The sequence below is a fragment of the Callithrix jacchus genome, chromosome 11 (genome assembly GCF_049354715.1).
Source record: "Callithrix jacchus isolate 240 chromosome 11, calJac240_pri, whole genome shotgun sequence".
In the NCBI taxonomy this organism is placed as follows: Eukaryota; Metazoa; Chordata; class Mammalia; order Primates; family Cebidae; genus Callithrix; species Callithrix jacchus.
In genome coordinates this window covers 108,311,531-108,336,284 of record NC_133512.1, presented here as the reverse complement: position 1 = coordinate 108,336,284, position 24,754 = coordinate 108,311,531, and the positions used below count along the sequence as shown (strand labels likewise).

The 24,754-nt window shown below is 42.6% G+C and overlaps 1 pseudogene; it reads right to left on the bottom strand.

Annotated features, from left to right (window-relative positions):
• Nucleotides 1-6,073: 6,073 nt before the first annotated feature.
• Nucleotides 6,074-6,316, bottom strand: LOC118143769 (large ribosomal subunit protein eL36 pseudogene; annotated as a pseudogene).
• Nucleotides 6,317-24,754: the final 18,438 nt, after the last annotated feature.

The window sequence follows — 24,754 nt, the reverse complement described above, 5'->3', positions numbered from 1 at the left end:
GAGAGCAAAACTCTAGACCATGAGAAAAAGCGTGATGGCTGATGTGTGGAAAACTAACAGAAACTGCCAACATATGAACAGGAGTCAGATCTGATCACAATCGATCGACTTGTTTCATGATAGGCACTGATCTCTATAGCAAACACAACTCTCTAGACCGGACCTGTGAAATGGGAATAACACAAATAATAATAACTACCTCCTACCCTCCTCCGCTTAACCAGCACTGTGTCCTGGTAAACTTCTGAGAATCAACTTAAAGTCACAGGTTAGGTTTGCTGGGCAGTCTTTGCCTGACACGTGGGCTAAAATCAAACTCAGCCACCATCACCTGCGACCACGGCAGATGTCTGAGAAAGTCCCCAAAATAAAAGACATCTGCAGATAAAATATCCCCAGTGAAAATGAACATTTTCCAAAGCTCCAAACTTCCAAAGCTCCCCTCTTACCCATCGAATAAAACGCACTGCTAAGCGTGCCCGGCAAAGATTTGCAGACTCCTTCAGGGAAGCCCAGGCTGTGGTGCTGTCCTTCCAGGCACTGCCCTGGGTGTCCCTGTGTCCCTTCCCTTTCACCCATTCTGCAGGCCCCGTGTCCTTCTCCCTTCACCCGCCCTGCACCTGATGCATTCCTCCTCACCCCAGCCTGCCCCGTCTATCTTGCTCTATCCAAATAAGTAATTTCTGTTGGTCTCTTCTTTCTTTGAGCTTAGTAGAATTTAATTTTTTGAACCCAGAGAGCAGAGGTTGCAGTGAGCCAAGACCTGGGTAAGAGTGAGATCCTGTCCCCAAAAAATAAATGAATAAAAAGTACACAATGTCTTAGTAGTGTCTGTATTCTTCTGATGTTCACTATTCACTCTGTTGACATGATGTAATACATTCAGAGTTTTCTTTTTGATCTGCTGGTCTTGCATTTGGAGATCGATAACTTCTACCGAGTCATGGGGTTGAAAACACTGGGTTTAGATGAAGACAGACCTGATGTTGAATATAGTTTTACCATTTATTAACCATGTAACTTTAGGCATAGGTTTTTTTCTAAGCTTTGATTTCCTCACCTTAAAATGGAAATGTTAATACCGTCTTCATAGGGTTGTATGAAAATAAGTTAGATAATCAGGTAAGTTACCCACTGCGGTAATTGGCCTCTAGTTAAATATACAATGATTATTATTGCCAAGTCTTTGCTGAAATTTTATTTAAGAATTTTGCAACTGTGCATAAATGAAATTGGCTTCCAATAGAAGTTTTAAAAAATCTTCCTTATCAGCATTAATAATAGCACCTATTTAACTCACAGAATTAATTTGGGATCATGCCATCTCTCTCGTTTTTCTAAAAAGAACTTTAATTTTTTTATTACACATTGTAGAAAAAGCAGAATATACAGAGAAGCAAAATTATGAATATTAAAATGATCCATAATCTCACCACCTCCAGAGAAGCATCGTTAACATTAGATTTGTCCAGGCATTTTTAATGCAAAAATTCACACACACGTGCGCGCACGTGCGCACACACACACACACGCACACAAAATGACAGAAAATTGTGATCAGAGTATACATAAAATTTTGTTTCATTCAACAATATATTATGAACATCTCTTCATCTCCATAAATATTACTTCCAAAACTTAAATTTTAATGGTGGCACATATCCCGAGATATGAACCTAATGGAAGTTGTTTTGCAAATACCCAAGTGTTTGACTTTAGGTGGTTTCCAATATTTCACCATTATAAGCAATGCCGTGGCAAACATTGTGCTGGATCTTTTGAATAGCTTTCAGTCCATCCTCTACCCTTCTCCACCATGTTGTTTGGTTCAGGAGGCTGACCTTTACATCACTGGGCTTCCTTGCCCTCTGGACTCCAGTAGGTTTGGCAAAGGGGAGGCACCAGCAAGAAATCTGGGGATAGGACAAAAGGGAGATGAGGATATTTCTGCCCCAAGCTTGCTCCCCAAAGGGCTACTGTTTAGCTGAACTAGATGGCACCACACCTGACAGGAGGTTCTTTCCTACTGTTACCTCCCTCCCTGGGCTCCTGAATAGCTCCCTCCCCTGCATCTTCACGCTTAGGGTGGAAAGGTGTTCCTCCCTTTCCTAGCCCCAGAGAACTCCCCTATCTTTTGCTGATTTCCCTTAACCCTGCCCACGCCTTTATAAATAGTCCTTCATTAAATTCACTTCACTTTTCCAGCTTAAGTGTGCCATCTGTTTCTTGCTGGAAAATAGAAACAACTGTATAAGTCAGTTTCTCTACCTTTTTTTGCTGTTAGCATATAATACATTTCAGCAGCTGGAATCATTTGATCACACAGCATGTGTATTTCTAAAACCTTTTCTGATATAGCCAACTTGTTTTCCACTATTCCTTCCTCCAGCAGTGTATGGCAGTCCCAGCCGTCAGGCCCCTTGTCCAAACGAGGTATTAATCATTTTATTTTCATCTTTTTCTATGTTCATAAACATTTCTATAATATGAGGATCATCTCATCTCTGACAGTGTGTGTAGGAGGGAAGACTGTTAATTATCACAGTCTATTTTTTTCGTGTTTCTTACATAACTTTCTCAGTGTTTTCCTCTGCTATGTGCTATTACAAATTGACACGCTAGCCCATACTTGGCCTCTAAGAATTCGTTAAAATTGGCCAAGCATGGTGGCTCTTGCCTGTAATCTCAGCACTTTGGGAGGCTGAGGTGGGAGGATCACTTGATCTCAAGAGTTTGAGTCCAGCCTGAGCAACATAGCAAGACCTTGTCTCTACTAAGTATCATAAAAAGATGAGATGGGGCCAGGCACGGTGGCTCACACCTGTAATCCCAGCACTTTGGGAGGCTGAGGCAGGCAGATCACAAGGTTAAGAGATCAAGGCCATCCTGGCCAACATGGTGAAACCCCGTCTCTACAAAAAATACAAAAATCAGCTGGGCATGGTGGTGTATGCCTGTAGTCCCAGCTACTTGGGAAGCTGAGGCAGGAGAATCACTTGAACCTGGGAGGCAGAGGTTGCAGTGAGCCAGGATCGTGCCACCGGGGACTCCAGCCTGGCAACAGTGTGAAACTCCATCTCAAAAAAATAAAAATAAAAAATAAAATAAAATAAAAACACAGAACTATATTTGATTCCACATTCAATATGCATGTAATTGCTAATGGAGAAATTAATATCCTGCCTCTCACATGTTACATGGAAAACTACTTATGTAAATATTGAAGAGTCATATGAATTGTTTCTTAGTGAAAAATGTTCCCCAGACCCCATGTGCGCTTGCAGTGAATACTATTGAATTTGTGATTACCTCTGGAACTACTGATTCAAACACCGAAAGAATAGAGGAAAATGGACACTGGAAACTACTGGAGAAAGAGATTTCATTCGGCAAGAATCTATTGCATCTGTGCTATCTGAAAGGCATGACTTGATGAGTTAATTTGCCTTTGCTTACCTACACATTTCCACCACGGAAATCCTCTGCAAAGTCCAAAACCATGTCTGTTTCCAATGCTGGCCGTGGTACAGCCCACAGAGCTACAGAGTATTCAGAAGCAGTCACGTTTGGTTTTGAGGACACAGGATAAGCAGAGTGGAGAGGCATTTCCCGGAGGCCTGAATGGTATAAATCCTGACAGCGAAGGCCCTCTAAAGCAGAGACGCAGGGCAGGGGCCCTTTTTGCCCAAGTCTAAGGGCAGTATTAATCTAACTCATCTCTGTTCTGATAATTAAATGAGATAGTATATCTAAAGGACTTCACACAGTACTTGTCTCACAGCTAAGCTCTAATAGATAAAAGCTATTATACTTGTCACTATTTCTTATCATCATTTCTTATATGATGATTATTAGCTTGAAGTATCTTAAAGATACTTATTTCAGTCCCTCTGGCTTTTATTTGGATTCTAAGGTCCAAAATAATTATATTTGGTATTCTTTAAATGTTACCAACCCCTCTTAGTTGCATAAAGTATTCTTTATTATTATCAAAGTTTAAAAATTAAAAATATGTATTCAGGTTTCCCTTTGTATGGTTTTTCATTTTTGTTTTCTCTGAGACTGGCCCTATCGCCCAGGCTGGAGTATAGTGGTATGATCTTAGCTCACTGCAACCTCTGCCCCTCGGGTTCCAGCAATTCTTGTTCCCCAGCCTCCCGAGTACCTGGGATTACAGCCACGTACCACCATGCACAGCTAATTTTTGTACTTTTAGTAGATACAGGGTTTCACCATGTTGGCCAGGCTGCTCTCGAACTTCTGACCTCAAGTGATCCACTCACCTTGGCCTCCCAAAGTCCTAGAATTACAGGCGTGAGCCACTGCACCCAGGCAGGTTCCTTTTCTTAAATAACATTTGACATGATCCTGGGTACACCTTTGAATTTCAGGCTCAGCTGATGTTTTCTGTTTCCAATTCTAGGAAATCGTCTTCTATTACAATCCTAAGTAAGCTACTGGTCTATTACTTGCTTTTAATGTACATTTTTAGGCATTTCTGGGACCTGTTGCCTACGTCAATAATTTAGCTAGTAATATCATCATTTTTGTATTCAATCCCTCTGCATCTTGAATGTTTTTTCAATTAAATCTTTGGCATTGCTGCCTGGCTATACTGTAGATTTGATAGCATAGTTCTGGACTTTCATTAAGCATTAAACAAGTATTATCTTAATCCTTATAGCACTTATAGATACATTGAAATCGTTTTCTTCCTAATCTGTTTTTTTCTCTAATATTTTCAGAGAGTAGATATTGCATTGTCTGTCTACTTCACATGATATTCTTGGGCAAATACCTTCTTTTATATAAACGATAACACATGACATCTCTGCTCTGCCTTGGACCATTTACTTCCTATGCAATATGAAAATAGTTTAGTCTTCTGAGAACAGGTAGCCTTAATCCAGTTTTATGGATGACAAAATGCCTCACAGAGTTTTGTTTTGTTTTTTCATCTCTGTTCTGATAATTTGTTTCATCTCTGTTTTTTAGAGAGTCTCTCACTCTGTCACCCAGGCTGGAGTGCAGTGGTGCTATCTCGGCTCACTGCAACCTCCATCTTCCAGGTTCAAGCAATTCTCCTGACGAGTAGCTGGGACTATAGGCATGCGCCACCACGCCCAGCTAATTTTTGTATTTTTAGTAGAGACAGGGTTTCATCATGTTGGCCAGGCCGGTTTTGAACTCCAGACCTCAGGTGATCTGCCCACCTTGACCTCCCAAAGTTCTGGGATTATAGACATGAGCCACCACGCCTGACCGAATTCTTGATCCATCAAAAGTTACAGAATAAATTGAAGGCAGAACCAGAACCTAAACTCAGATTCCCAGTCCAGTGGTCATCACATAAATGACCCCTAGGTTTCTGGGTAGGTGAAAGTATCACACGTGCACTGTACCAGAGAAGTTAGTTTTCTTTCGTCTTCACTAAGTTTGTCCTAACCAGAGGGAAAGGGAGAGGGAAAATACACACAAACCACACAAAGGCTTTGTACAGGGCTCTCGTGGTTCTATCAAATTTTGATTTGATTAGTTGAATTCTAAAGATCTTCAATCCACATCTATCTGAAAAGGAAGAATTTGGTAATTTACCTCTACACACACTGTACAAAAGTAGTCATTTGCCTAAGTTTTCACCTCCTAGAATTATTATTATTATCTAGAGATGGGGTCTTGCTCTGTCACCCAGACTGAAGTGCAGTGGCTGCTCACAGGCACAATCACAGTTCACTGCAGCCTTGAACTCCTGTGTCCGGTTGGTCCTCCCACCTTGGCCTCCTAAGTTGCTGGGATTACAGGTGCTTACCACCACATCCACCTATTTTTTTTTTATTTTTATTTTTAGATGGGGGTCTCATCATGTTGCCCAAGATGGTCTTCAACTCCTGGTCTCAAGCAATCCTCCCACCTCGGCCTCCCAAGTAGCTGAGATTACAGACATGAAATAACACATCTGGCTCTAATATTTATTCTCTTTTGGGGGGTCCAGCTATTTATTTCAGGGAGAGGGCAGGGGAGGGGACTTAGTCTTTCTTGGCAGCAGCTTTCTTCATGACAGCCAGGACGTTGCTCAGCTCCTCCCCACCCTTTTCTTGATGAACTTCAGAGCCCGTTTGTCCTTGGAGACCTTCAGTAACTCCATGGCATGCCGCTCATACGGGGTGATGCCATACACCTCCCGGCTCATGTCCTGCACGAACTTGATGTGTTTGGTCGGACGGCCATGGCAGTGACTGTGGCTGGGCTTGCTGGCGTTCTTGGTTACCTTGTGGCCCTTGTTGAGGCCCACTGCCACAGGGTAGCAAAGAGCCATGGCTGCTGCTCTCCAATGGCCACGGTGGTGGAAGCTTATTCTTTATTCTAGTTGCTTTATGAACTCACGTGGAATGATTTGCAGAATAAATTGTTAAGTGAAAAGAAAGTATGGCCAGACATGCTGGCCCATGCCTTTACACAATCTCAATGCGTTGGGAGGCCAAGGCGGGAGGATGGCTTGAGCCCAGGAGTTTGAGACCAGCCTGGGCACATGGTGAAATCCTGTCTCTATTTTAATAAATAAATAAAAAGGAAAAAAAAAAAAAAAGGAAACAAGTAAATCTGAGCACTTTGGGTGGCCAAGGCAGGCAGACTGCTTGAGTCCAGGAGTTATAGACCAGTCTGGACAACATGATGAAACTTCATCTCTACAAGAAGTACAAAAATTAGCCAGGCGTGGTGGCAAGCACCTGCGGTCCCAGCTACTTGGGAGGCTGAGATGGGAGGATCACTTGAGCCTAGGAGGTCAGGGCTGCAATGAGCCATAATCACATCCCTGTACTGCAGCCTGGCTGACAGAAAGAGACCTTGTCTCAAAAAAAAAAAATTACCATTCTCTACAAAAAGAAAACAAGGTAGTAGGGCGGGGCTGAGTTCGGGGACAGTAGTATTTCGTAGTTTTTAAGAAAAAATTCATTCCAGAACTGGTGAGCCTGAAACATCTCATGTCAAGAAGTAAGGACATGCTCAAAGAATGATGGAGACCTGTCAAAAGGACGCAGGAGCTAGCTTGGAGAGACTCCCACTAGACAAAATAAGAAAATCTATACATCAAAAAAACAGTGATAGCGTGAGAGGCGTGTGAACCAGAGAAACTCCATCTTGAATAGGAGCTGGGTAAAATGATAGTGAGACCTCCAGGCTGCATCCTCAGACCATTAAGGCATTCCCATAGGAGGTCGGCACAAAATACAGGTCATAAAGACTTTATTGATAAAACAGTTTGTAATAAAGAAGCCAAAACCCAGCAAAACCAAGATGGCAACAAGAGTGACCTCGGTCATCCTCACTGCTACACTCTCACCAGCACCATGACAGTTTACAAACGCCATGCCAATGTCAGGAAGTTACCCTATATGGCCTAAAAAAGGGGATGCATGAATAATCCACCCCTTGTTTAGCATGTGATCAAGAAATAACCATAAAAAATGAGCAAACAGCAGCCCTCGGAGCTGCTCTGTCTATGGATTAGCCATTCTTTTGTTTCTTTACTTTCTTAATAAACTTGTTTTCACTTTACGAACTTAACCTAAACTCCTTCTTGTGTGAGATCCAAGAACCCTCTCTAGGAATCTGGATCAGGATCCCTTTCCTGTAACACTGTTCTGGCGACCACAAAAGAACTATAGTACAGAAATCCCTGATCCAAAGGCTAACTGCAGGTAAGTCTTGGGGTCCTATAACATCTTTCTGGTGACCACGGAAGCAACTATAGTATGGAAACCCCCAGCCCAATGGCTAACTTTGGGTAAGCGGTGGGGTCCAGTCACACCTTTCTGGTGAACCCTGAGGGGACAATACTGAAGATAACTCCCTGACACAAAGGAAATACACTACAACACTGATTGGACAACTTTGGATAAGCGGTGGGGTACCTGGATAAAGGATGGGATTGGGTTAGAGGCACTACTTAGGGGAGTTAAAGTGTCTCCTAAGACAGAGAGGGTTAAAGCCTCCTCTCAATAAAAGGCAAGGATGCTATAATCCCAGCACTTTGGGAGGCCAAGGGGGGTGGATCACGAGGTCAAGAGATCAAGACCATCCTGGTCAACATGGTGAAACCCCGTCTCTACCAAAAATACCAAAAAAAATTAGCTGGGCATGGTGGCACAGGCCTGTAGTCCCAGCTACTCAGGAGGCTAAGGCAGGAGAATTGCTTGAACCCAGGAGGCCAAGGTTGCCGTGAGCAGAGATTGCGCCATTGCACTCCAGCCTAGGGAACAAGAGCGAAACTCCATCTAAAAAAAAAAAAAAAAAAAAGGCAAGGATGCTTGACTGACCTTACGTTAGAGGCCCAACTTAGGAGGATTAGAGTCCCTTCTAAGATTTAGAGGGTTAGAAACCCCTCTGAGTAGGTAAAGTCCCTTTTGGCTAAGAATGGGTTTGGCACTACTGGATGTTAACTGCTATTCTCCTTGGATTAATCTGCCTTGTTCCCTTTGCAAATGGCTGTGAGTGACAGGATAGGCATGTACAGGATCGTGGGACATGGGGAGCTTTTTCTTGCCTAAGCGCGGGAACTTGAGAGCCGGCAGGACTGCTGGAAAAGATCCCTCACTGCCTACAAGCAGCCGCCTGAACTTTTCAGTGTCACTGCAATGGGTGGGTCTTTCTCTGGCTTCTTTGAGCACCTAGCCTTTCCCACCCTGCCTCAGGCAATGCTTTCCTCTCTCTTTCTCTCGCTCTGTGCACACTGGTTGATTAAATGGTTAAAAAAATAAAAACAAAAATACTGTTTATCCCCTCTGTAAAGTTTTGATTGGTGAAAACCAAAAGGATTTATGATGCTAGTCGTAAGCCACAGCGAACGTGTTGTGTGTCTTTTCTGTATTGTTCTGTTATAAAGAGGGGTACCTTAGGATAGAACACTGGCTTAGGACAGCTTTAAGCCCTGTTTTCAAGATGGCCCAGCAAACTGGCCAGTTGCCAACTTTGCTGCAGGTCCCTGAAAAAAAACTGGATGAGGTTTCCTTCTTGTCTTGTACATCCTTGGGAGCTTGACCTTGGACCCATGTGGCCATGCTTTCACTTTTCATAATGGTGGCCCAGGCTTAGGGTTCAATTCCCAGCTTACAGAATGATCCTTTATCTTCTGTCTGTCTGTGTATTTATATATGTGGTGTGTGTAATATAAAAGAGCTTTAACTAACTGGTTTAATAATAATAAGCGCTTAAATCAAATGTTTTATCAGAAAACTAAAAAGCATAATGCCTTTTAGTTCATGTGACAAGTAATCTTTGGGAAATAAAGATAATTTTAAAAATTATTGGTAAAATTAAAATATCTTAAAAATGCAAACATTTGGTCTAAATTATCCAGGTCAGACATTAAGTTTGCTAAATGCTTTTAAGGTCATAAACTGCTTTTTTAACTTTTGAGCTTTAGATTCTAGATAAGGCCTAGGGCATGTAGAGTTAGCCAAGCCCCCTAGCTATGCTGGCATCACCTCTTATCTGCATTTCTGCCTGGTGTGTCCTATGTTAGGCTCCACAGGTAGTGCACAATTAAAATTGCTACTTACCAAGGTTTGTTACCAAAAGTAAAAGTCACTAAGGGTAAACATTACAACATGTAATTGAGACTACTGAAGAAACACTTTTATGTACAAGATGCATAAAGAAAGTGAAATGTGTTTTTGGCAAAAGATTATAAAAAGTCATGGGAATTTTTTTCTTGCCTAGATTAAAAGGGTTAAAGGATTGTTTTAAGTTAGGAAAAATCTAAAGGCTTAAACAAGTTGTGAAAAGTTTGTGAAAAATTAATCTTGTAAAAGAAATTCTGTGTGTGAAGATATTGGCTTAAATTAAAGGGGTATCACTTAGTTTTTCATAAATTGAACATTGGAATAAAAGCACAACAGGCTTTTCTTAGCGCAAAAACCTGCTTATGATCTGCTCTTTAACAAAAATTTATAAAGTGTTATAAAAGGTTTATGAAAATCTTACCTTGGAACCATTATCATCAAACTGATATTGTAAAAATCCATAAAAGGTTATAAAAGGTTTATTAAAATCTTACCTTGGAACCATTATCATCAAACTGATTAAGATTGAATACATTTGTCTATGAGGTTTCATTAAGAATTGAGTTTGACATCAACAGTGCACTAATGCAATAGTGACATTTGGCTTCTTTGGTATAAAAATTATACAGGAAGCATTATCAAATATGAAATGGTGTTTGGCTTTCTTTGGGCTGTATTTGCATAAATGTATTAGTATATGTTCCAAAATTATAGAAAACTCCTATAATTCTGATATGACTTATTGTATGTTGTTAATAAGTATAATTGTTACAAAAAATCATTGTGTGATTGTATGACAGAGGTAATAAAATTTCTTCATCAATTTTGTTTTTGAATGTGGCTGTCCTAAAACATGTTGTCATCCACAAACAATTGTTGTCCTGTTTTAATCCTCTTTAGAAGGTGGTTTATAATTGGCTATTGGACTCTAACAGGTTTTCTTGAAAGCAGGTTGCTAATAACTTTGGAAATTGTGACATTAGAATAGAGGAAACAATTTTCAGAACTCTCATAGAGAGCTAAAATGTTCATGAATATCAAGCAAGACAGGAGTTAACTAAACTAACTGAACCAATAAAAAAAAACTGAAGTAATCTTTTTAACGTTGCTTAAAACATTGCTGATCCTTTGCTTTGCTTTTCAGAGTCAACAAAACTCTTCTTTTGAGCTATTTACAGCTTTTAGCAATTGAGTAAAGCATACTCCTATGAACAAAATTTGGAGCATATTTATTTCTCTCTACCTAATTTCTCCAGAATTTAGAAACTATTTGTGAGTATTCTTAACTTATGGTAATAGTTATTTGCATAAGTTATTTGCATAAGAATCTGTTTTCTTTTGTAACAGGACACAATTGAAATAACTGATACAAGGCTTTGACTGGAATGATGTGCTTCCCTTTAAGAAATTAAACTTGACTTACAGAGCCAATAAAAGCCCCTTGGGGAACTGGCCTCATACCTTGCCTCCACAGTCCCTGTACAGGGCTTCTACAGGGACTGTGGTAAGTAAAGAATGTCACTTCCTCACAGATCCAGGAGCCCCAAGTTATTTTGGGACCTCAAAGGAGAGGAATTTACTCAACTCATAGGTATTTGAGGGTACACACCCATGGCTGAGCTCAGCTTTTAAAAAGCCTTATCTGAGATTCCTTCTGTATAACAGAGTTCCATCAAAGCCAATTTAAAAAGACCTTATGTGAAAAATACTCTTGCTATACTTTATACACATCAGGCCAAGTATAATAAAACAAATCAGTCTTGCTGTAATTTGTCTTTAGTAAAAATGGGAAACTGGAGAGAGAAAAGTCCTGTTTCAAGAACTGTGGTATACTTGTTATTAAATTCTAGTCTCATCCATTGTTTTAAGTTTGTTTCTGCAATTTAGGCTTACCTTGCTTATTCCTGTGAACCAACCAGTTATCTCTGGCTGCTCAGAAGAAACAAGAGGATGGGTAAAGTAAAAATCTGAATCAATATTCTAATTCTGGACACATATTGGAATTAGCTAGCAATCCTATATCAGCTTGGTTCCAATAGTTGCCCAGTTCATGGAAAGCCTTCTAATTTAATTTACTTGGGATTATTTTACTTAACTCTTGGGGAATATTTTGCCATTGTACTCTTTGTGTAGAAATGCAGGACAAGCTTACTGAATGTTTTCTTAAACTGAACTCTTATTAATCTTCCAGATATCACCTCCTGTGAGAACTCAAAAGTTATGAATGGCTCTCACCATACTGATCCTTTCTGACTGAGCTCCTCTCTACCCCAAATACAAGAGACCATAATAGTTAGGCAGAAATGTCATCATCCCTATTCAGTCTGAAGACATTAAGATGATGGATCTCCATCCCTCTGCAACTCTTAGGATTAAAAGTTCTCTTACAAAGTGGAGAGGGGAAATGTCAGAGGTGTGTGAACCAGAGCAATTCCATCTTGAATAGAAACTGGGTAAAATGGGGCTGAGACCTACTGGGCTGAGAATGCATTCTCAGCCCAGTAGGTCTGGGTTGCCAATTTTTATGGTTATTTCTTGATTACATGCTAAACAAGGGGTAGATTATCCATGCTTTCCCTTTTTAGACCATATAGGGTAACTTCCTGATGTTGCCATGGCAACCAGCAAGCCTTAGGACAGCTCTGTCTATGGAGTAGCCATTCTTTTGTTCCTTTACTTTTTTTTTTTTTGAGACAGAGTCTCACTCTGTCACCCAAGCTGGAGTGCAATGGTGCGATCTCTGCTCACTGCACCCTCCACCTCCCAGGTTAAAGCAATTCTCTTGCCTCAGCCTCCTGAGTAGCTGGGATTACAGGTGTGTGCCACCATGCCCAGCTAATTTTTTTGTATTTTTAGTAGAGATGGGGTTTCAACATCTTAACCAGGCTGTTCTCGAACTCCTGACCTCATGATCCACCCACCTCAGCCTCCCAAAGTGCTGGGACTACAGCCGTGAGCCACCATGCCCGGCACTACTTTCTTGATAAATTTGCTTTCATTTTACTGTATGGACTCACTCTGAATTCTTTCTTGCATGAGATCCAAGAACTCTCTCAAGGGGTCTGGATCAGAACCCCTTTCCTATACAAAAGTAAAGGGTTATAACCATTGAATAAGGAATCCATGAGTCTACACTGATATTAAATAAAAAGGGAAAATTATTCTCTTATAGTAGAAAGCCAACCAATAAAAGAAGAATACATTACGGAATTGACAAATTACCATTTGGTAGTCAACATGATAATATCTGATTCTGGCAGGAATCATCAATAGATGCTAAAACTAATGGGTGACACAGTTTGAAGAGTTAACAGAATTTTTACATTGTCTTAAGATAAAGTATTGCACCAGAAGAGACTTTTAAACATGTACTTGAACTATCTGCTTCTCTGAAAAAGGAATATGGAAACCTCTAGAAGGGTCTATGGACTGGGTTAGATGGGTAATGATACTAACATAATCTTATCTTGGGACTAGGTACTTGGCATAGGGCAGACAGGCAAAGAAATGGAATTGGAGCCTGTTGAGAGTGACTGAACCTTAGGTCTCACTGGCAATAGGGGAATGGCAGAAAAAGAGAGTAGTGAAGAAAGCAGGCACTGAAGTTAGATTGCTGTGTTCAAAGCCCATCTCTATCACACATGAAGTGACCTTGTATATACTGTAAACAACAACAACAAAAAGGTTAACCCCCCCCCCACCCACCCAACTGACTGAATGATTAATCCCTTCTATCAGCCAAGGGGATTCCAAAGCAAACCTGAAAAACTAGTTCATGCCATGATGGTAAATAAGGGGGTGTGGTGGCTCAGTATACCCTCCTCCCTTTGGAATTCAGGCACAGCTGACCAGCATTAACATTAAAACAGAGATCTTAAGGCTGACAAAACAGACTCTGTAGCAATAAGATACCAAATTCCAACCTGACTCTATCATAATCATATGACAGCCAGCCAGCAGCCCCTGAAATTATTTTTTCTCTCTGTCTCTCTCTCTATATATATGTGTGTGTATATATATATATATGTTTTGTTTTGTTTTTTTGGTTTGGTTTTTGAGATGGAGTCTCTCTCTGCTGCCCAGCCTGGAGTATAGTGGTATGATCTGAGCTCACTGCAACCTCCACCTCCCAGGTTCAAGCAATTCTTTTGACTCAGCCTCCCCAGTAGCTAGGATTACGAGTGTGTGCCACCACACCTGGCTAATTTTTGTATTTTTAGGAGAGACGGGATTTCACCATGTTGGCCAGGCTGGTCTTGAACTCCTAACCTCAAGTGATCCATCCACTTTGGCCTTCCAAAGCACTGGGATTACAGGAATGAGCCACAATACCCAACCTTCAAAATATATTTCTTTGACTTATTTTGAAGTGGCTTTGCAAGGCTGTCTTTTATAGGGAAAATTCAAATTCTGTAGAGACTCCCCTTCTCTCTCCAGGCCTTTTCTGACACTGAAGAGATAAGCTTAGAGTCTAGCCCTTTTTAAAGATCTGAATAGGAAACGTTTGCCATCTATTTATTGCCTTTTAAAGATCTGAATAGGAAACATTTGCCTATCTGTAAGGGTGGCCACCTCTGAGACTTTAACTACATAATAAGAACTTGTTCTCCATAGTTCCTTATCTTAACCTGAACAATTCTTTCTACTGATTCCAGTATTTTAGATAATAACTCTTTCAACTAACTGCCAAGCAGGGCCAAATCTTACAGGCTTACATCTGTAATCTCAGCAGTTTGAGAGGCCAAGGCAGGAGGATCCACTTGAATCCAGGAGTTCAAGACAATCCTGGGCAACATAGTGAGATCTCATCTCTACCTAAAAAAAAGAAAAAGAAAAAAGAAAAATTAGTCAGGCATAGTGGCACATACCTGTAGTCCCAGCTACTCCAGTGGAGGAGGTAGGAGGATTGCTTGAGCCCAGAAGTTAGAGGTTGCAGTGAGCTATGATTGCACCACTGCACTCCAGCCTGGGAAACAGCAAGACCCTAACCCTCCACCAAAAAACATGGCCAATCTGAAAATCTTTAGAACCACCTATGACCCAGAAGTCCCTCCCCACCCCTTTGGGTTGTACCACCTTTCCAAAACAAACCAATGTACACCTTATGCGCATTGGTTGATGTCTGTCTGTAACTGCTTTCCTCCTAAAAATGTATAAAATTAAGCTGAAACACAACCACCTTGGGCACATGTTCTCAGGACCTCCAGGAGCTGTGTCACAAGCCATGATCCTCACATTTGGCTCAGAATCAATTTCTTCAAGTATTTTACAGAGTTAGGCTTTTTGTCAACAGTATCCTGTGCCTCCATGTTCACTGAGTTCTCAAAGGAGCTGAGAACTGGTATACCTTCTCTTCCCCTGCATTCTGTTTGTCAAAATGTGGCCTGCCCAGATTCAACGAATAAGGAGAGAGATTCCATCTTTTGATTGGAGGAGCTGCAAAGTCACATTGCAAAGGATGTGGATATAGGGAGAGGTATTGAGCCATTTTTGCAACCAATCTGCTATTATTATAGGTGTCTCATACGAAAGGATGGCCAGGCAGCAAATCCACAGCCAAGTGACCACCAGCACATCACCTGTTATGGGATTTGGGCAGATAGCTAATGCTAAACCCTGCCCAGGAAGGACTGAGGTATTTAAAACATTGCATTAACCAAGTGTTTTATTAGTTTCTGTGCCCAGGTGCAGTGGCTCATACCTGTAATCCCAACACTTTGGGAAGCCAAAGCAGGTGGATCCCCTGAGGTCAGGATTTCAATACCAGCCTGGCCCACGTGGTGAAATCCCATCTCTACTAAAAATACAAGGTAGTTGGCCGTGGTGGTAGGCACCAGTAATCCTAGCTACTTGGGAGGCTGGGGCATGAGAATCACGTGAACTCGGGAGGTGGAGGTTGCAGTGAGCCGAAATTGTGTGCTTGCACTACTCCAGTAGTGCAAGCAACAAGAGCTAAACTCCAAAAAAAAAAAAAAAAAGTTTGTGTAACTGAAGTTTTATCATTGAGACTAGAGAAGGACGGCCCCTCTCAGGGTTATTGGATTCCAAGTGATAAAAAATGATTCCCTCAAAGGCACCGTTCATCAGACTAACCAATCCAGAGCCCCCAGCTCCTTCCAGCCACATTATTGGGCTCTTATACTGTAGGACACTATTCCCCTGCCCTAATCATCTCAAAGCAAGGGACAGACAGCTTGGGGCAGATGCTACATCGCAGAGCCAACAGTTGTTATTCAAACTAGTGAGGACTAAGCTCTGATTTTTTGTATCTTGTCCAAATTCCTATCTAAGGGGTCTGGGGAGTCATGCCCTACAAACTATAAATTCTCATCAGATGGGTTTTATTTAACCTGTATTAGCCCATTTTCACGCAGCCGATAAAGACATGCCGAAGACTGGAAAGAAAAAGAGGTTTAATTGGACTTACAGTTCCACATGGCTGGGGAGGCCTCAGAATCATGGCAGGAGGCAAAAGGCACTTCTTATATGGCAGTGGCAAGAGAAAAATGAGGAAGCAAAAGGGGAAACTCCTGATAAATCCATCAGATCTCGTGAGACTTAGTATCATGAGACTAGCAAGGGAAAGACTGGCCCCATGATCCAATTACCTCCCCCGGGTCCCTCCCATAGCACATGGGAATTCTGGGAGATACAATTCAAGTTGAGCTTTGGGTGGGGACACAGCCAAACCATTATCAGATGGGTTTTATTTAACCCTATATATCATGACTTACTTTCCAACCTGACTCTGGCATAACATTACAAGACAAGGAAGAAAATACAAGTATTTTACCCCAAAACATGTTTCTTTGTCGTATCTTGAAATGGCCCTGCAAAGCTGTCCTTTGTGGGGGGAAATTTGCATCTGTAAAGAATCTTTATTAACATCACTAATCTTTTTCTTCCAGGCCCTAGCACCTTTTAAAGGTCTGAATAGAAAACACCTGTCATCTATTGTCTTAAGGGCAGCCACTATAAGACTTCGAAGGGGCAGGGCAAAGTGGCTCATTCCTGTAATCCCAGCACTCTGGGAGGCTGAGGCAGGCAGATCACCTGAGGGCTGGAGTTCACAGACCAGCCTGGCCAGCATGGCGAAACACCGTCTCTACTAAAAAAATTCAAAAATTAGCCAGGCCTGATGGCAGGCGCTTGTCATCCCAACTACTTGGGAGGCTGAGGCAGGAGAACTGCTTGAACCTGGGAGGTGGAGGTTGCGGTGAGCCAAGACTGCACCATTGCACTCCACCCTGGGTGACAAGAGCGAAACTCTGTCTTAAAAAAAAAAAAAAAAAAAAAACTTCGAAGGAACTCTGGTCTCCACATCTTTTATCTTAACCTGAACATTTCTTTTCTATTAATCCCAGGTTGTTAGAAAAACTCAACCAATTGTCAACCAGAAATGTTAAAATTTACTTACAGCCTGGAAGCTGGAAACCCACTGTACCTGCCCCCCAACCCCCACTTTGAGTTGTCCTGCCTTTCTGGACCAAACCAATGTATTTCTTACATGTATTTCATTGATGTCTCGTGCCTCCCTAAAATATGTAAAACCAAGCTGTACCCTGACCACCTCAGGCACATGTTCTCAGGACCTCCTGAGGGCTGTGTCACTGGCCATGGTCATTCATACTTGGCTCAGAATAAATCTCTTCAGATATTTTACAGAGTTTGACTCCAGCCAATCCTAAAGCTGCCTAACCCACTTACCCTGACTCACCCATTCTCTCTCTCTCTCTCTCTCTCTCTCTCTCTCTCTCTCTCTCTCTCTCTCTCTCTCTCTCTCGTGTCTCTCTCCTGCCCGTGACCTTGGTGTTCTCTTATGTGGCCCTGCACAGCATGGTTTGCCCCCTTCTCTTGGGAGCTGTAATAAACTATCTTTTCCATGGCAATTCTCCTCATCTTTTGGCCTCACCAACTATGAATAAAAACAAAACCTACATCTATATATTAAAACAAATACTGTTTGCCTTGTATAGAGGAAATGTTATAGGGCTGGTTAGGTCTTCAGAGGGGCAGGCCAGTGAGCAGACTTCAGTTGTGGGTAACTCAAAGAGGCTATCGCTTTTTCTTTTTTTGAGATGGAATCTCACTCTGTCTCCAGGCTGGAGTGCAATGGTGCGATCTCAACTCACTGCAACCTCCACCTCCCGGGTTCGAGCGATGCTCCTGCCTCAGCCTCCTGAGTAGCTAAGACTACAGGCACCCACCACCACACCTGGCTAATTTTTGTATTTTTAGGGGTCTCACATGTTGGCTGGGATGGTCTCGATCTCTTGACCTCGTGATCCGCCAAGGCTGTCACTTCTGATAGAATAAGGGCTGAACACAAAAGGCAAACAGGGTCACTATGGAAAAAGGAGTTTGAGCCACCGGCAGACTCAAGACTGACACGAGGAACCACTGACAGGACTAAACCAGTAGCCACTAGTTTGAATAAAAGTCATCCAAAGCCAAAAATCAGGACTGATGCTCAGGCTGCAGAAGCGGAGCCCTGTACAGCCTCAGGAACAGTGACACGGATTTCCATGTGGAGTAATTTAATTTATTCTGGTGAGTTGCTTCCTTCTCCCTTGAGACTTAAAATTGGGTATGGCTATCAGCAACTTGTACTGTGATATCAAAAGCTGTCAGACTTAGAGCGGTCTGGCCAACATGGACTGAAGCAAAAAGTATGAGAAGGGGGTTGGCAGGTGAGCAAAACTGGGGACAGATATTTTTAGCATATTAGTAGAATCAAGATAATCCTGAGGGGCGAGAGGGCAGAAGTGAAGCAGCATATATATGCATCTGTAGTTCCAACTCCCAAAATAGGTAATGTAGGTTAGGACTGCTCCCATTACAGAAAAATTCATAACATAGTTCCACCAATGATGAGTATCTTCAAGGCACTTATATATTTATTTATAGATCACACAGAAAATTAAAATGGATATGTTCAATACACACTAACCCCAAAGATCAAACACAAATAAAAATAGAATGTTTCCAAATAGGGGAAAAATGGAGCTTGACTGTCTTAACACCCACCATATACAAAGCGTATACAGTTATTTTATGATGTAGAGTTATCATTAAGGTGCAGAGGTGCTTCTGAACAAGCTCTGGCTGCTACATGGGTAAAATACTCAGATGTCTGTAAGACAAATAATCTCTCTTTGTTTTTTCGTCACTTGTAGCAGAAGTATTGGTAGCAAATATAAGCCTTTCATCTGTCAAAAATACAGATTTCTTAGGGCAAACATAAACTTCTGCCTTGGCCAGGCATGGTGGCTCACGCCTATAATCACTTTGGGAGTCCGAGGCGGGTGGATCACGAGGTCAAGAGATGGAGACCATCCTGGTCAACAAGGTGAAACCATCTCTACTAAAAATACAAAAATTAGCTGGGCATGGTGGTGCGCGCCTGTAGTCCCAGCTACTCGGGAGGCTGAGGCAGGAGACTTGCTTGAACCCAGAAGGCGGAGGTTGCGAAACTCCATCTCAAAAAAAAAACCAAAAAACTTCTGCCTCTTTCCGGAGGCAAAAAAAAGGAGGGGGGGAGGGACAGTGCCTACAGGTAAATTGATGATTTAGTTCCAGCCCCTCGGAGCCATTCATATGGGATGCTCCTGGAGTATCAGCCACTGTGGTTGGAATCAACCACTCAGGGAGGCTGAGCTCGTCCATGGAGCTGGAACAACTATCTTCATCCAAGTTGATAGGAGAGGCAGCAGCAAACATTTTCAATGGAAGAAGTGCCAGGTTTTGTTATTTACAAACTCCAGTGTGGAGCAGTGGGAGATGGACAAACCTACTCTCTTACATGGAGAACATGTAGCAGCAGCAGTTCACCTGTAAAATTCAGCTAAGATTTTCCTTCTTGCCATAGAACGGTGGGCAGGGCCAGGTGGACCGGCATCACAGTCAGTTACGCGATGGTTAGGAAGTCCTTGGAAGTGCAAACCTTCCCAAAAAACTAGGGGCTGTGACTGGCATACATGGACGTTCAGGGCGGGATGGAAAAGAATGCTTATCACACAGCGGGTAACAGAGGAGGAGCTGGAGAGAGGCTGCTGCACAGGTCCATGAGGAAGTCCTTTTGATGTTGAACCACTGGCATTCAGAAGTGATGAAGAAGATGGTGTCTCAAGAAGCTCTGGATCTTGGCCAGGCAAGGTGACTCACGCCTGTAACCCCAACACTTTGGGAGGCCAGGCGGGTGGATCACTTGACGTCGGGAATCCGAGACCAGACTGAACAACATGGAGAAACTCCATCTCTACTAAAAACAAAAATTAGCCAGCCACGGTGGCACGCGCCTGTAATCCCAGCTACTCAAGAGGCTGAGGTAAGATAATTGCTTGAATCCCAGAGGCCGAGGTTGTGGTGAGCCAAGATTGCGCTGTTGCATTTCAGCCTGGGCAACAAGAGCGAAACACCATCTAAAAAAAAAAAAAAAGCAGCAGCAGCTCTGGATCTTGACCAGCCATCCGCCAGCTTTCCCTGCCCTATTTTCTCACTCAGAAATAGAAACATAAATTCTACAGTGAGCCATAATATGGGAAATGGTCAATGCCACAAAGGTCCCTGTGGGTTAGCATTGACCGTCCCTCATATTATGGTTCCTTATAGGACTCCCTTCTTTATAGGACTTCCTGAAGTGATTCAGAAGTAGCATCTAGTTCTTTTTTATATATATACTTTAAGTTCTGGGGTATATGTGCAGAACGTGCAGGTTTGTTACATAGGTAAACACATGCCATGGTAGTTTGCTGCACCCGTCAACCCATCATCTACATTAGGTATTTCTCCTAATGCTACCCCTCCCCTAGTCCCCCAACCTCCGCCAACAGGCCCTAGTGTGTGATGTTGCCCTCCCTGTGTCCACGTGTTCAACTCCCACTTATGAGTGAGAACATGCGGTGTTTGGGTTTCTGTTCTTGTGTTACTTTGCTGACAATGGTGGCTTCCAGCTTCATCCATGTCTTTGTTATCCTCACCATATGAATAAGCAATATCCATTTCCACAGGAGACAGATGGCATCTTTCCTGAGAAGGGGCCACTGGAAAATAGATCAGCCATGCCGACGGACCCTTAGAATGGGATCATCCCCAGCATGACATTGGAGGCATTGATTTCAACAAGGTAAGGCCAAGTTGGATTGAAGAATACCAGGAATACGGCATAATTTGTCTGTTTATGTTTTGAGGATCTTCTATTTTGAGTGTTTTTCTCTGCTAAAAATAATGCATGCTCATTGCAGAAAATCTAGAAGGTTCAGAAGGGTGTGAAGAAACACTCCCAGGCACAGTGGTTCACGCCTGTAACCCTAGCACTTTGGGAGGCTGAGGTGGGCGGATCACCTGAGGCCAGGAGTTCAACACTAGCCTGACCAAGATGGAGGAACCCCGCCTCTACTAAAAACAAAATTAGCTGGGGGTTGTGGCACATGCCTGTAATTCCAGCTACTCGGGAGGCTGAGGCAGGAGAATTGCTCGAACCCGAGAGGCAGAGGTTGTGGTGAGCCGAGATTGTGCCATTGCACTCCAGCCTGGGCAACAAGAGCGAAACTGCGTGTATGATGTTGGCATGCCAAAGCAATGAAAAGGCATAGGCGTTTGTCATTCCAAACCCTCGTGTGTTGAACAAGTTCACCTCCTCTAAAGCAGAGCCCATCTCCCACTGCAGAAGCTGGAAATTCCAATACTTTCTCATCCTCCCTCGAAGCTGGGGCAGAGTGACAAGATATAGATTCTACCCCTCAATGCTGTACCCCACAATGCTGTACTCCAAACTGTCTCACTTTGAATCAGAAGCTGGTAACCCAGAGAAACAAAGACTGTACAGAATCGTTTGGACACTGGGTGGCAGCAGTTCAGCTTTCAGGATGCAACATCCCTGTTGCTGGCAGTGCCGCCTACAGCATCCCGTTTGGTGTCTTTTTGTTTTTTTTGAGATGGAGTCTGGCTCTGTAGCACAGGCTGGAGTGCAGTGGCATGATCTCGGCTCACTGCAACCTCTGCCTCCCGGGTCCCAGTTCAAGCAATTCTCCTACTTCATCCTCCCAAGTAGCTGGGATTACAGGCACAAGCCACCATGCCCAGATAATTTTTGTATTTTTTAGTAGAGACAGGAATCTCACCATGTTGGCCAGTTTGCTCTTGAACTCCTGACCTTGCGATCCGCCCCCCTTGGCCTCCCAAAGTGCTGGGATTACAGGCGAGAGCCACCGCGCCTGGCCCCTGCTCAATGTCTTAATGGACCCACTTCTTAAGCACAACTTGGTTCCAGCAGCACAGCCTCCGAGCGTTCCTCTACAGCTCTTCAATCTGTGAGCTACCCAATATTCTTTCAATGAATTCCTTGACTTGCTTAAACCAGAATTGTTTTCTACAGCCTGCAACTACAAGCATTGACTGAGGAAGTATATAATTGGTATGTTTAGTCCTATTTCTGTTACTTTGTTTTGGATGCTCTGTTTTGTTGTTTGTTTGCTTATTCTGTCTTTTATTAGACAAATTTGATTTGATTTTTTTGTAATCAGGTAGGCAGCCGCACCCCATTTTTAATTATCCTTAAGGTCATCAAGTGCATTCTTACACATATATTTCTAGTTATCAGAGCCAAATCAACATTTAAAAAATTCTTCTCTGGCCAGGCACAGTGGCTCACGCCTGTAATCCTAGCACTTTGGGAGGCCAAAGCAGACGGATCACTCGAGGTCAGGAGTTCAAGATCAGCCTGGCCAACATGTAAAAACCCCATCTATATTAAAATACGAAAATTAGCCGGGTATGGTGGCACATGCCTGTAACCCCAGCTACCAGGGAAACCGAGGCACAAGAATCTCTTGAACCCAGGAGGTGGAGGTTGCAGTGAGCCAAGATTGCACCACTGCACTCCAGCCTGAGTGACAGAGCAAGACTCTGTCTCAAAAAAAAAAAAGCTTTTCCTTTTCTAATGCACAACACACACACAAACCACTTCTCAGGCTATGCTAATTCAATCGGGGATTATAAATGCTTGTCACAATGCGTCAGCTCACCTCGTCAACTCTGCTTCAAAGGAAGTCTGCATTACTGCAGAAATGAGGCAGCAGAAAGAATGCCTCAGCTGTGTCTCACACTGTTCCAGGAAACCCCCTCCATCCTGGGCATATGGGGATAGTTGGTCACCCTGGCCTAAGCCATACCCCAGTCTAAAGGATTGTCGGCTCTGCCCCTCACCCACACTCTTCCTAAATTAGGAGCTCAGTGCTGGTCTGGGTCCCTCTGGCCAGAAACCAGAACTCTGTGGTGTCTTGGTTGACCTCTGTTGTCAACACATTGGCAATGTTTGCCGATTTTTGGTTGAGACAATGAAAGTAAACCATCAGAAATTCTACAGCATCCTTAAAGGGAACTCTGCCTCCCCAAGGCAGCACAAGAAAGGCCACCTGCCTGAGCTTCCTCCTTGGTGACTGCATTATATTGAAAATATTCACTGCCCCTTCCTGAGGGCGTTACTCTCCTTGTCCATCAACATTAAGTTTGGTCATGTACCCTGCAGTGCCCTTCCATGTAGGATTATTCATCCCCACCCTGTCGAAGACAGGGTAGCCATAATACTTGCTTTGGCCAATGCAATGAGAATAAGACGCTTGAAAAGCCAGCTTGTGGTCTTCCCCTGCCAGGACATCAGCACCGGTCCAGGTGGGGGATGTTTAGTCAGCCTGGGTCTCAAGTGAAAATGATATGGAACAAAGCTGAAGTTGACCATCATCAACATAAGTAAGAAATAAATCTTTGTTGTTGTAAACCATGAGACTTCGGAGTTGCTCATTGCTGCAAATAACCTAACCTACCTTGGTCTGTAATTACACTGTGTGAGTCCTGATTGTCCCTGTATCTTTGACTTAGAAAGTCCTAGACACTCAGCGGACTCTCTTCGGAGTCTTAAGTGGAGAAGAGGGAGAGAATGGCAGGCCATACTGTCAGAGGAGCTGTGATAGGAACTCTCCTCTAGTCTCCATCACCCAGACAAGCAACAGAACAATCCACTCATGTTTTCTGGTTTGATTTTATGAATATGAACCTGTAGAAAAGTATGAGCCAAAGGAAGGTTGTATCTGAGGCTTTCCCAAGTTTATCTTGAAAGCAGGTAGAGTCAACTCAAATTAGCAGGCATTCCTTCATTAAACTGAGAGCTTGCTATATAAGCCAGACGAGGCAGTATCTCTTCTAAGTAAACTGAAGATGTATCTAGGAGATACATATCTGAGAGTGAGCACCTATGAGGCATCATGAGAATAAAATACTACCTTTAGAAGATAAATGTGTGATCAGTTCACCAACAAAAGTGACAATGCAAATGGAAATCCAAAAGGAAATCTCAGTAAAGAAAAAAAATCAGAAAATGTACATAATCATGTTATTATATAATAAACATTAAAATATAGCACTGAGTTGTATAAGTAAGTCAAAATCAATACAAATGTATTTTTCTAAATATCTGTCAAGAAGAGCCCTTTAGGAAACAAAATATATTCTGTGCCTTTCCTGGGAATGTGCTTTCTAACAAAAGCTATTGAGTGTGTACTGAGATAGGCGATTCCTATGCTGACAATGAGTGTAATCTGGTATAGCTATTCTGGAAGACAGTTTTGAAACTCTTTTTGAGTCTTTATGCTATTCATATCTTCTGGCACAGTATAATCACATCTAAAAATCTGTTCCAAAAAATAATCAGCAATTGGCCAAGCGCAGTGGCACACGCCTGTAATCCCAGCACTTTGGGAGGCTGAGGCAGAAAAATCACTTGAACCTGGGAGGCAGAGGTTGCAGGGAGCTGAGATCGCACCATTGCACTCCAGCCTGGGAAACAAGAGCAAAATGCCATCTCAAAAAAAAAAAAAATCAAATTCAGACAAAGATTTATGTACAATATATATAATACAATGTTATGGCAAATATCCAACAATAGAACTATTATTAAATAATACTTTTAAAATATAATAAACCCATTGCATGTAATTGTAAATGCTTTCAATTACATAGGGAAGTGCTTACAAAATAGTATCAATCCCAAATGGTGTTAAATTGTATGTATAGCATACCTTCAATAGTTAAGGACACATGCATAAAGACTGAAAAAAGGCTGGGCCTGGTGGCTCACACCTGCAGCCCCAGGACTTTGGGAAGCCGGGACTCCACCTGGAAGGCAGGTGGATCGC